A 13,989-nucleotide genomic window follows, 5' to 3' on the forward strand; every position below is an offset into this window, starting at 1 on the left:
AAACATCACGGATCGGTAGAGGCGGTTCAACAGGCCGTGACGAGGGAGCTAAACAGCATTCCGGTCCAGACGTTCCTGGAGGCGTAAGAAAACTGTGAAACTCATTGGCAGCAGCGTGTAGGTGCGGAAGGGTGCTCCTTTGAAAAATTGTAATCGTTTGTACTATTCTCTTGCATAAATTTTGTTTAAAAAAATGAGTCCTACTACTTTCAGAACAGGCCATGTATATATATAGAGAGAGAGAGACTTTGATCAGCTAAGCTTGCAAGGCACTTTGTCGCGTGTTATCTCTTTATCTCCTTCTCGCGCGCACACGCGGACTTCTATCTACCGCATCGTGCTCGGCATATGACCATCCTCATCAGCAACGTTACACGCGATGCGCTTCAGCCCAGATGCGAAGCGAAACTGCGGAATTACGCTCGGAACAGGTTCCTATCTCTGACTGTGCGTCCTCCGCCGCTCATAAATACGGTCTCTGCATAGCGCCCCTCGGTTCTTTTGGTTTCGCATCTACCTTTCTATCTTTCTATCTTTCCACTCACCTCGGTTGTTTGCTCACAGTATCTCCAGTCTACACACCGCTATCCCTGCAATGAGGTGGGGTGACTGCAGCCGTGCCCGCAGGCAGCGTTAACACAGGGTACACCGACCTCTAGCGCGCAGTGTCGCCCCAGGCTACGAATATCGCGTTTTTCGTATGCGTGCAGCGTGTGGCTTCTGTTGCAGTTTCTTTGCAGCGCGTGCATATGGGCAGCCTGCTTGACTCGGCATGTTTACGGAATGTGGTACGATTACGGAGGGCGTCCCCATATTTTTCAGCTTACGGGCGCGCCGACAACGGGCGCAAATATGTTTACGTCGGCGACGACTCGCGACGGCCGGCTTCGGTGGACGTCGTCGTCGTAAAGTAGCTGTCTTTACGACGTCCACCGACGTCTGTAGAGGACTGTAAAGTTCACCGCTGTCCTCCCGCCCCGCATAGGTTCGCTATGCAAATCAGGTATGTAGTAGTGCGATACGTATATTACGGGAAACATTTTTTTCGGCGTCAAAAAGCAAATAAATTTATCACATGCATCCACGTTCGGAAGCTTATAAGGGTATCATGAGCCTGGAGGAAAAATAGCTTAGAAAAAAAAAAGATAAAGTGTGCTCCAGGGTCCTACTTTTGAAGCAGCGATTGACTATGCGAATGGAGATCTCCCTGTTCCAGTATACCTACGCGCAAGTCACCCGCGCCGCAGTGTGACCTGGGACATGCGAGATGATCGGAATCCCTTCCTCCACAAAGCAGTGGAAAATTATCCCCTTCAAAAATAAGAGAAATACCCAAAATAATCGTCGCTCTTTTCGCCCTCTCAGGACCGATGAAGTGAAGTGGCTTTGGTCGCACACTGCTACCCGCCACTCCCTTGAACTCCTATGAACTCACCCTTAAACTCACCCCTTGCACTCACCCTTGCACTCACCCTTGAAGTCACCCTTGCACTCATCCTTGCACTCATCCTTGCACTCATCCTTGCACTCATCCTTGCACTCATCCTTGCACTCATCCTTGCACTCATCCTTGCACTCACCCTAGCACTCACCCGCTCCCAGTCCCACTTGGATCGTATCACCACGGGTGGCTGGTATTGTACACTCTTGAGAGTTCCCCATTTCCCAGCCTTGCACGTTCGGCATCGCGTCTGTTTTCTGCTACGCATACTAAGAGAGCGATAACGTTTGTTTCGCAGGAAGCTAGGCTTATTTGCAGCTGTCACTGCGAACTTTTCCTTGGGGATTCAGCAGTTTTACGTAGGTTGTTGTGAGAATCATCCGAAGCCGCAGCAAATTCGTTCAACGGCCCTTCCCATTACCGCTTATACGATCTCGCAATTCAGGACGCACGTGCGCCGTAAGCGATCGTTGATCGAGCGCTAATTCCACCTCACGGGTCACGCGTACCCGAAATGACTCGCTCATGTCCAGTCACGTGGTCTCAACCTATCGTAGCGTTTATCTGCCCGCGAGCTACGATTGTGCTCGCAGTCGTTTGCGTGCATAATGCCCGGAGGTGCTCGTTTACAGCCATGAAAGCGCAATTGAACGGACATCGCAAAGAGTGCGCCCATAGCACCTCGCGTCCTTCAAACCCTGGCGTATGGAGGTAATCGCTTGTAGCCGCGGAACCTGTGCGCGCAATTAGCTCCGGTTATATGCTGTGGCGCAGTTTTCATATACATAGATATATATTTCAAAAGTTATTTCGTGACAGCTGATTGATCAATATAAGACAGTCACCAGGTATTTAAAAACATAACTGTATTTAATTCACGATGTTTCAACTGGCGGACCAGCCTTTCTCACCTCTGCACACTCGAAAAAGGGTGGTCCTTCAGCAGAAACGTCGTGAATTAAATCCTGTTATGTTTTTCTTTCAATTTCTGCTGCCTTTATATATATAAAGTATACGATTCATTAAAGGAAACATTTATTTGGCTCCCGGTGGCAACGGCCGCATTTCTCTCGCGAAGAAATGCAAAATACGCGCCTGTACTGCGAGAAGCCAGTGCGCGTTAAAACATCCCGGGTTGTCGAAGCTCTCCGCTACGGCGCCCCTCATAGCCTGTGTACAGCTTCGGAACGCTAAATCCCGTGCGATACTTTACGTATGTACAAGCACAAATACAGGCAGCATACCGTGTCTATCGACTACGAACACAAAGGATGCCAGTATCGAACTTCTACAGCATCGCTTCCCCTTTGGAGCGGTGGCCGTCCGGTGCGGCGCCGTCCGGCAGAGAGGGAGGGGGAGAGGGGTTTGTTTTCCGGAAGTGACGTATGGTGTATGCCGGCGGCACGCCTTTGCGCACGTACGCTGGCAGGCACGCCTGTATGTTTTGCACGCGTGTCGTGGTTTTGCCGCCATTGCCTCGTCGGTTGTCTCCCGCCGGCGTCTGCGCATATCGGGTTTCAGGCGCTACCGGCAGCTGCACGCAACCGGAGGTGTGAACGCGCGCGCCATTGTGCGGACCATGGGAACAGAACGGTTGGAATGGAGTCACGCACGCGCGCTCAACTGGAGCGGCGCTACTCGCTTTGTCAACCCTGCGACAGCTCGCCAGAGTTAGGCTTCCGAAGGGGGGAGGGGAAGGAAGCGCAAATAGAAGAAAGTACGAAGGCCGCTCCGGTATAATTACGCACTTTCTAAAGCCAAGTTGAATGAGAGTGCAGTGAAAGGAGTAATGGCGATATGCTCTTACACCGTTTACACACCTATGGGGCGAAACGTAGAGGCTAACGAAAAGGGTTCAGCTTAAGTTAAGGACAACGCAGCGAGCTATGGAAAGAAAAATGATGTGGGCGGGGAGTGGGTGAGAGAACAAACACGGGTTAATGACAACTATAGTCGAAATCAAGAGGAAGAAATGGGCTTGGACAGGGCATGTCATGCGAAGGCAAGATAACCGCTGCTCTTTAAGGGTAACAGAGTGCATTCCAAGAGAAGTTAAGCGTAGCCGGGGGTGGAAGAAATTTAGGTGAGCGGATGAGATTAAGAAGTTTGCGAGGATACGGTGACCGCAGCCGGCAAAGGACATGGTTAATGGAAGAGACATGGAAGAGGCCTTTGCCCTGCAGTGGGCGCAGGCAGGCTGATGATGATGGACATTATAGGGTTTACAACTCTGAACATCTTTGAACACTGAAGAAAAAAAAAGTGGTTATTCGCATGTTACAACACCAAATTCATTCCCGGCGTCTTAATGTCGGCGCCCTGTATGAGTGGCTGCCTGACGAAATAAGAAAACAAAAAACATACAATCGCGCAACCGGAGCTGAGTGAGCTCTGAATTGTTCGCTTCACAATAGTTTCAGAGCGGTCAAGATGTTGCCTTCGCAGCGCCACATTTGGCAACAGGTGACGCGCAAACACATTCCTGGGCGTCTCGTGACCTCGCCTCTGCTACGGAGGCTTGTTTCTAAACACTGTACAGCAGTTCTGCTGCAACCTATGACGTCGCTTATGAGCGTCTCTTTGTGCGCCTCGCCGCAGCCCACGGGTGAGGCAACTACCGCACTGTGTTTTGAACCGATCCACTGTTCTTTCGCAGTCGCACTGATTCAGCGGCACGAACTTGCTGCGGTCTTTTGTTGCCATTACATGAGCAAAAAAACTAAGCAGGCGTAGAGGAGGTCAGCAGAGGAGGATAGGTGGTGTGCTGCATCGTTTCGCTATTACCACCTCGTCATAAATAACCCGTAGGGACAATCCAAGCCGTATTATCTATCTGGAAGTTAGTAATTAGTTTGTTATAACGCGGAACTTTACTGAGAGACCGATTACGGCTTCCTAGGCGCTCGGAAATTTTCTGCCTCTCCCCCCCCCCCCCCCCCCCCCCAGCCTTTCTGCCTGTCCCCTCACCTCTTTCCTTTCATTTCTCCAGTCTGCCTGTTATCCCTCTATTTCCGCTGCCCCAGCTCAGGTGCTTCTTGTAGCGGTGGCAGATGCCGGGGTTAGGAAAAATCTTACTTCCTTTTACTATTATTTTTAAATAAACCACTACTACTAACTGTGGCGATGGAACTTCCCGGTGCGGCCCTTAAATGCATTCTGCATTAAAAAGAGCATTCTTTGGTGCTTTCCTCGGATTTTATCACTGTTGGCTTCTTTCGTTAGTGTAGTTCAAATAAATTCCAGCATTTCTATATATATTCTACATCGCCGCTTCTGAACTTCGCTTGCATAGACACTTTCGCGTACGACGGTCCCCGATGAGCGAGTAAGTGTTCGGCCGCTCCGCTCTGTTGTTGACGATTGACATCCTCCTGCGAGAGTTGAGCGCGCTCCGCGCCTCTGTCTGCCGGGCCGTTCTCCGCCGTCGTAGGCAAGTGTTGGTAATCCGAGTGCGGCGTCTCGGCGCGGTAGCTGCGTCGGACGGCAACGGCGAGGCGGCGCGAGCGTTCTGGGATACTCACAGGAGATCCCTGGGCGTGTGCTTGTTTGTGGCTGGCTGGACATCATTTGTTCCTCTGCTTGCGCTTTTCTCCTTGTTAGTGTCGGGTCCTAGGGCGAGCAAGTCGGTTGTTCTCCACTCCAGCGCGCACACCGTTCACGCCGGTATGTATGTATGCATGTATGTATGTAGATGTGTAAAGTATATATGTATGTATGTGTTCGAGTGTGTAATGCGCGTTCCTATGGCAACGATAAGAGTCACTCGCGTCGTTTCTGTTCGAGAACCGAAATAATCCTCGTACGTTTAAGTTCTGAATGCATGCCATAGGCAATCTCTAAACAAGAAAGATTGCTTATAGACATGGCCAGGTTCGTCTCAAACGCGTACGGAGAAATTTAAATGAAAATGATTGCGAGTACGGCTATTCAGCGTATGCCACACCTCCTACTCCACATGAAGGTTGTTGTCTCGCCTTCTTTTCAAGGGCCTGTGAAAGGAGTACAGACGCCTAATTTTTGCGGCATGTTTTCTTCTCGGCAATGATGCGGAAGACACTACTGTGCATGAATCACCACGTGGTATTCGCCTACGACCGCTAAATAATCTGTAAACAAATTTTTCTGTCATGCTGTTTCAGTTTCAACAGCCGAACGATGGCTGTGACGTCAAAGAGAGGCTATAGGTCACGTGAGGCATGGAAAAACTGCGATATAATCGCTGCTTCATCGTTTTTATTCACTACAGTGCTGAAGCTAGCCTTCTTCAAGTGCCGGGATGACGACGAATATAGAAGCAGCGATTATATTGCAGTTTTTTTTTTTCATGCCTCACGTGACCTGTAACCACACGTTGACGTCGCAGTCCTCATTTGGCTGTTGAAACTGAAACCGAAGCATCACGAAAGAAATTCGATTGTAAATTTTCTGCCCATCGTAGGAGAATACCAGGTGGCAATTCATGTATAATAATGCCTTACACATCATTACAAAGAAGAAAACACGCAGCCAAAAGTTCGGTGTCTATACACTTTTTAAAATGCGGCCCGAATGTCTGTGTATTTTTCTGCATGCATTCCAGTCCGAAAAAAAACTACAGGACGGTGTAAAAAATAGAAGAAAATGTTTTGCAGTTTTGTGTTATTACGACAGTTTTTTTCTGTTGTATTTTCTGCAGTACTGTAAATTTTTTTATTGTACTTTTGTGTAGTCTGTAGCTCTGTAGTACTTTTCTGTATTAACTATAGAAAACTATGTTGGCACTACAAAAATTTCGTTGTTACAATTCCGTTGTGACGACAGAAAGTTATCTGTTGTGTTTTTCGACTTGGATTCCCATATAGTTTCCTATTCACCTGGCTTTTCTGTACGCAAGTGCGGTCAGTTTTTAAACACTTTTCGCGGCACGCTTTTGGCAATCCTCGTCAGTTTCATCCAAGCGGCATCTCTTTTCCCAAAACCGTATAGTGCTCCGCGTCATAATTTACGGCGTGTGCTTGGCGAGTGTGTGACGCTCTGACAAAAAAAAAAAAAGAAAGAAACCTTCTTTCGCGTCCTCCATTACACAGAACAGTGAATTCCTCAGCGACTTTCTCATTGTCTGCTCTCGCAGAGGTTGTTCCCATCTCACCGCACCGTTCAGCGTTGCAGTTTCCGCTGTAACGCGCGTCTCGCGCTCACTCCGTTCAGAACATGAGTTCTGCGCTCACGACGTGATGTATTCGCGCGTGAAACCCTAAAAAAAAAAAAAAAGAAACGCGAGCTTTGGCAGTATATACCTTCGTGCTGGGACGTCTTCGCGGCGTTATGTTCCTGTTCCGGGTTTCTGTTGCAGACGAAATGAAGCTGACCGCGCTCGCAGCGGTGTTTTCCGGAAACGCGCTCAAACCGAGGTCGCTTGCCTCTCGTTTTCTGGTGCTCTGCTTCTTGTTTTCTCACTTAGTCGGATCTCTTTTTTCTCTTTCTGACTCTGTAGTGAGCATTCGCGTGAGGTGTTACGGATGTCTGCTTCCTGCTTGCAGTCGTCTGCTCCCGTGCGCGGTGTCGTCTGCTGTATACTCACGCAGACGGAAAGGCAGACGGAAAAACCGCCCGCTGTTTCCTTCTCGAAACTACGGAAAACCGCGCCTTTTTTTTTTGGGGGGGGGGGGGGGGGGGGGAACTTACGACATTCACGTGCAATACTTCACTTTGACTTCTTTGTGTCTGAGTTAGCAGGTTTCGTCCTAGGAAGAAACCGAAGCTGTTTTGTTTCGCTCTATGGAGATTCTTTTTTCCTGCTTTCATTCTTGCGGGTAGGAGTGCGAAATGTGGCGATTCGCGTCATGTGTTAAATTTTTTTCGGATATTTTCTGCTAATGCTCCTGTCTTCCATATTTATTTTGTCTTATTTAGAATCATACTGCCGCCTGAGTGCCAGGCTTTGTAGGCAAGAGTAGCCGTACCCGGTATCACTCCAGGGTTCGGTTAAGGAGAAGCCTTTGCCCTGCAGTGGGCGTACTAAGGCTGATGATGACGATGATGATGATAATTATGAGGTGTCCAAAGCATGCATAAGATCAGATAAGCCGCCGCGGTGGCTAAGCGGTTATGGTGCTCGGCTGCTAACCCGAAAGACGCGGGTTCGATCCCGGCCGCGGCGGCTAGAATTTCTTTGGAGGAGAAATTCTAGAGGCCCGTGTACTGTGCGTTGTCAGTGCACGTTAAAGAACCCCAGGTGGTCGAAATTTTCGGAGCCCTCCACTACGGCGTCTCTCATAGCCTTAGTTGCTTTGGGACGTTAAACCCCATAAACCAAACCAAACCAGATCAGATAAAATTGCATAGGTGAGTTGATAAAAACCACCGTAAAGAATAAAATTGGTTTTTGAGGAAAGGAAATGGCACAGTAGTTGTCTCACGTCTCGGTGCGCACTCGTACTGCGCCGTAAGGGAAGGGAGGAAGGTAGGAGTGAAATGAGGAAGAGAGAAAGAGTTGCCGTAGTGGAAGGCTCCGCAATAATTTTTTGACCACCTGGGAATCTTTGACGTGCACTGACATCGCACAGCACACGGGCGCCTTTTGCGTTTCGCCTCCAAAACAGTTCTTACGTCCACATTATATCTCTGAGACCTGCGTAAAGCTATAACCTTGTCATTGGCGCTCTTTCGCTGCTCTTTCTTCACCGAAAACTGTCACCACCGTCACTATAACCGCCACCGCCGTAATCATCATCCCCTGTCTCCGTGTTTCCTTTCTCGGCAGACATCCGTCGGCAGTGCTCAACGCGACAACAAGGCGAGCCGAGTTTGCGCCACAACCTGTTTTTCTCCAATAACCGGAGGTCGGTATCAGTAAACCGTGGAGCAAGCAAGCTTACGCAACGCAAACACGTTCACAGGCAGCGTCCTCTCAGAAGATGGCGCCGGGAGAAATCTAGTGTCGTACGCTGGAATGCATGTACAAATCTCTCGTTTTCAGCAGCAACCCAATCCAGTCTTCGTGACACGCCTGTCATGTCGTCGAGCCTCGAGCTGTTATGAAATGCAAGGCGCGCAGCACGGTTATCGAATAGGGAGAGAACTTCGACGACAGTAGTATAGTAGCCTCACGCGTGAGTTGCTTCAAACCTGCTCTTCTTGCACACTGATTGGTCGCTAAGCGGCCGTGTCTCCGGCTATGCCCTGCAGCAGATTTGTATTGCGTATATATGTATAAGTACTTGCAGAACTGGTTGTCGTCGTCTGCGCCGGACCGCGGTGGCGTGTTTGGATTGTCGTCTGCTGCGCCCAATCACGCGTCGTCTGCGTGTCCGCGCTGCCGATCGTCTGCAGATGTGGCTTTCGTGCGAGTTGTCTGCGAATGCGACTTGACGGAACGCATTCTCGTGTATAGAGTGACTATGCATGCGTTGTTTGAGCTGGTTTGTCGATTGAGCAGTTGCATAACTGAGTTTAGGCCATGTGCTACGGGAAGTGGACGTTGATTTTTTTCCCGGAAGTCCGCACGTTAAACGAATTACCATTCGCCCGGGTGCGCCCGTAACGTTTTCGCCAGGCGGATCATCAGTACAGCTACGCCCACTGAAGTATAAAGGGTTGCTTGCTCTAGTCTTCACTTGGTCCACTGAGCCGGCAGTGCCGATACGCTATCCACACAAATTTCCTAATCTCGTCTCCCCACCGGTCTCTCCGCCGCTTTCTCGTTCGGATGTCCGCGAAATCCACTCCGTTAATCTGATGGACCATCGGTCATCTCCTATCTGCATTAAGTCCCTTACCCCTCTTAACTGCCTCTCGGAGATCATCACGAGTTTCTTCTCTGATCATGACAAGTTTTACCGACGCTTCGAAACTCTTCGCAGACGTCATACTTTATCTCCAGCTCAACGTGATTTCCTTCGTCGTCTTCAGCCTCATGTGTCTGTCGTCTGCACGTCTTCTGCGGGCAGGCGCCTCAGAAAAAGACGTTTTCCCCCATGACAGGGGTCGGGTCTCGTCTCTTCGTGACTCACACGCCCCTTGAATAGGAGAGGAAGTACCCTCCCCCCAGCGGTTGAGAATAGAGAGAGAGCGTATTCTTCCGTAAGCTCACGCATGCGAGAAAGTTGCGCGGTCAAGATCACGAGATACGGTGCGGAGTGCCTGGGCGCATCCCCCGAAGCTTCGCGGGCATCTTCCGGCCCACATAAGGGGCGGTCACTGTTTGTGACGTAACACTTTCGCAGAGCGCTATTGTGTTCTTAGCCTGCCGAGACTTGGTGCGATTGCGTCACGTGTTGGGCCTGTTCTTCAGGTGCGCGGGGAAGCCTTGAACGGTCTTCTCGCCTGTTTCTTAAGGGGTCGAGAGCTGCGACATTCGAGTACGGGTCATTGACTGCCTGATCGATCGCTTTGACTGTTATTGCTGACGCGGAATGATTGAGATTTTTTCGGGACCCCCTGTAGACGACATTGCGTAAATACACCGTACAGGCCGACCTTGGATAGCCATAAATGCTGTCACTTAGAAGTGCTAATCGCATATTTGTGCTTTCTTTCTGTTGTTAACTGTTTATTTTAGGTTTGTAGGGGTTTAACGTCCCGAGCACTATGAGGAGCAGCGTACTGGAGGGCTCCGGAAATTTCGACCACCTGGGGTTCTTTAACGTGCACTGACATCGCACAGTACACGGGCCTCTAGAATTTCGCCTATGAACTGCATATACAAGCAAAGTTTTGGTGAGCGATAAATCCTTGAGAAGAAAGTGCAGCCAAATGCAGCAATAGCGAACTCGTATTTATCCGCTGGAAACAGTGCTTGGTTTTTGTTTGTCAAGGAATTGAATATAATATAAATATGCATGTAGCCAATGAGTTTCGTTGATTATATTTTTTAAAGCAAATACATCGTTGTTCACGGCAGGTGCACTTTTTCTTTAATACCGAGACACGTGCGCTTGAGTGATTTGCTCTTGTTTCAAAGAAAGAGGGCGAAGAGATCGACTGGAGGAGCATTCCTTCATTTGGTATGCCACCCCGCAGAGCCTCAGATACACCGTGATATAATTAAGCACAGAAGCTCCCGACTACTTAATAGATACACCCGTAATAAGGGAGTAATTACTCATTAGCACGCACCCAAGCGCAGCCATATCCGTGTTGAGCATCATTTCGGCTGTCTTTTCTTTTATTCTACGGCCTGTTTAATCGTTCTTCGAATCCGCCTAGTTGCGCTGTACCAACATCGCTTGCTGCGTGTCTCGAACGCGCTGACCATACGTGTATAGATGGCGTGCTTGTCCGGATCGAGCATCCCCTCCCATCTACTACTCCCTGCCTGGCGTCTCCTCTTCTGTGCTGACCATCGCTCCGCGGTCGCTCGCCCCAGCCGGTCATTCTCTTCGAGCTGCTTGTTGTCCGGGGCTTCTATAAGTGGAGTCCCTTGTGGGCGCGTCATGGTTGCATAGCTGCTCACTCGGCATACCATGAGAAGGAGGGGGGGGGGGGGGGGTGGCATCGGTGGCCCACATAATATGCAGATCAAGGCTCGCCCGCCATACAAGCCGCAACAACCAGGGCGCTTGCCGACCCCTTCAATTCAACTCCCCCAACCCCTCCCCTTCTGCCTCGGGGAACAAAAGGCTGTTAAGCTGTGATGCGTATTTTTTTTTGTCGCGTGGCTGCTTCGGTGATTCTTCAACCGGTTCCGGCGGGTGTATTATTTACAAGGAGTTTAAAGCTGCCTCGCATGCCTGCGCTCACGCGAGTCTCCTGGATGCACGAAGTATGCACGATCATCCCGCCTCATGGACATTGCCGGAGGATTGATCGTTGGTCATTCCTCACCTGATTCCAACGGCCTTACAGTCATCCAGGAACCTCTTCGTTGCAACCTGGTTACAGGGTACCTCAGGTTTTACAAGCACGCAACCACGGTACTGCCTGCTAATGTCTCCTCTACTGTTTACGGCGCTGCTACTCATGCCGAGGCAGGGTTAGAGAAGGATGCTGCACTGGTTAAGATTATACCTACCAAGCAATCAGGACGTGACGCTGCATCGTGGAACGCACTTGTTGGCCTATAAACGTACAGGACGAGTGGATGATGCAAAGGAGGAGGAGGAATTTTAAATTAAATTAAAGGTCTTGCGTTACGACGTCAGGACAGATCCGACGTGCTCAACACCAGGAGAAGCCGGGATGGTGTTTTGATCCAGTTTGCTCACATGTTAGGTCCGTTTGGAGATTGGCTTTAAGACGGGAGCTGGGCGACGCTACTTTGAATAAGGGAGCACTCTGGTGCTGTGTAAGTAGGAGAAAATTTAAGGGCGACTCTTGGAAGAGGCGGTCCTATTGCTTTTCTTGAAACTTTTTTCGTGAAAAAAAAAAGATGGGTCCAGTAAGTTTTTTTTACTCACATTATTGCTTAAGTGGGCCAGCCATTCGTATAAATGGCGTGCAATGCGTTTCACGAAATTCGTATCACGTTACGTGTGCGCTCCTTTGCTCCCTTTTTCCTTGCTAGTCTTCCTGCTTAAAGGTGCACTAAAGAGGAATCTGAACTCGTCTTTTTACCGCGTGGACCCGATCTACGCGTTCCGAGCATTCTTAAAAACTTCCAGTTGTTGTCCCGTGCGATCGATTCCCCTAATTTACATCTGATTAAACGTCTCGGCTCCCGCCTTTTTTTGAACTCACCGCTGACGGTAGGAGGAGTCAACCAATCTGTCAGCCTGTCCCGTGTCGGCTTGCCGCTCTGCCATCTGCGGAGTGACAAGTAGCGATCGGCAAAAGCAAAGAGTCCACGCGTATTTTTTATTTCCGTAGGCCTAATTTGCAGCTATGTAGTCTCTGACTAGACCTATTTATTCACGAAAACTTAACCTAAAAAAAAAACAAAATAAAAGCGAAAGTGAAGCCGCCACGCAACTGCCTGAAAGGCACTCCATAAGTTAGTTGATTCCTCCTACATTCAGCGGTAAGTTCAAAAACGGGCGGGAGCCGGGATGTATTTAAGTTAGGGAAATCGGCCGCGCAGGACAATAATTCGAAGTTTTTAAGAATGCTCGGAACATGTATATCGAGCTCCCGCGGTAAAGAGACGAGTTCAGATTTCTCTTTAGTGCACCTTTAATTGAACACAAACCTGGAAGATTCCAAGCCATCGCAGTTGCAGCCGTATCAGAGGACAACGTTTGCGGATCGGTGCTCTTTCCGGGTAAGATGCGCACAGCGCGAACTCACCTCTAATATGCCATCGAGTTTTGCGCTTCGGTTTCTCCCCTCCACTTTCATCCGAACCCAGGCGTTCGCTTTCTGGCCGTTCTGTCTATCGCCGGGTGGCGCTTTCAAATCGGCTCATCTGCAAGTTAAAGCAGCCTCGAAATGAACTCGCGCGTGTGCTCTCCTTCGATCCTCCCGGAGGCTCTGTGGGGGGCCCCGGTATCTCATCTCCCGCCGACTAATACGACGCCGCGACTCTCTCTAAGCCCCTTCACGCAGATGTAAATATTAAGCCGCTGAGAAATGGGGGCCGAGATAGCGGACAACACTACTACAGGGACGGGCTTCAATTCTTCTTTTGCTTGCTTTGCAGACTGACTAGGTGGTCGCTGGGCATCACAGTAGTGCTTCATTATATCAGACTGATAGTTACACGTTTTTTTTTTAATCACTGACCGGCGGAAGTGCGACAGAAGAGAGTACAGGTGCCCCTGTCATGTCTTGCCCCTCCTCCACGTTGAAGGGACGGGCTGATAATGATGTGCCTGAGAGGTTTTATGTGTTGAGACTTGCACTACAATGCCCCGCCGCGGTGGCTCAGTGGTTATGGTGCTCGGCTGCTGACCCGAAAGACGCGGGTTCGATCCCGGCCGCGGCGGCCGAATTTCGATGGAGGCGAAATTCTAGAGACCCGTGTACTGTGCGATGTCAGTGCACGTTAAAGAACCCCAGGTGGTCGAAATTTCCGGAGCCCTCTACTACGGCGTCCCTCATAGCCTGAGTCGCTTTTGGACATGACACCCCCATAAAGTACACTAAACATGCACTACAAGAGCGGTGATGTTGGTTGCTCTTGGATGGGGTGATTAGTGAGTTTTCCCATTTGAGTCACGTATTTCTTGGGGGTTTTTTTTCCTCGAAAAATGGGGTTTCGGCGTGGTCTTCTTACGCACAATTTCTCGTCTGGATTGTTGGGGAGGAAGGGGGGGGGGGGGGAGGCTAATGCGTTTTTGATGCACTAGTCGTCCCGAGTGCACAGCGTTCGGTATAGGCTGCCTGAACGAACGTGTTGGTGGCTTACAGGAAGCGTGAAATGTTTCTTAAAGAGGCAGTGAGGAGACAACTCCATCCAGTTATTGCTCTCAGTAATATATAACTATCTGGTTCTTTGTGGTATGATAACGTTTGCCTGCCAGCAAAAGAAAAAAAAAGCAACCATTTATGGCTGAGAAAGATTAATTAAAATTTTCCCGCCACCACATTCAAACTCGTGACGCCCTTACCGAAAAGGAGGAGTTTGCGAAATCGGCCGGCAATGACGACACCTGTAATTTTCTTCGGTGTTTTCTAGCTGATAAAGGCTAGGT

General features: G+C 49.7%; 1 protein-coding gene across 4 annotated transcripts in view; it reads left to right on the forward strand.

Annotated features, from left to right (window-relative positions):
* The window catches only part of MESR3 (misexpression suppressor of ras 3), a 201,385-nt gene that overhangs the window by 160,870 nt on the left and 26,526 nt on the right, over window positions 1-13,989 (forward strand). Inside the window, exon 1 of one of the 4 annotated variants that reach the window (XM_089560343.1) lies at window positions 4,748-5,104. The exons of the other annotated variants lie outside the window; for them this stretch is intronic. The gene's annotated coding sequence lies outside the window, so the exon portion shown is untranslated. Of the gene's footprint in view, window positions 1-4,747; window positions 5,105-13,989 lie in introns of those variants that run through there. 4 annotated transcript variants of the gene reach the window in all.

This window comes from Amblyomma mixtum, chromosome 9 (genome assembly GCF_055824585.1).
Source record: "Amblyomma mixtum isolate Tamu chromosome 9, ASM5582458v1, whole genome shotgun sequence".
Lineage (NCBI taxonomy): Eukaryota > Metazoa > Arthropoda > Arachnida > Ixodida > Ixodidae > Amblyomma > Amblyomma mixtum.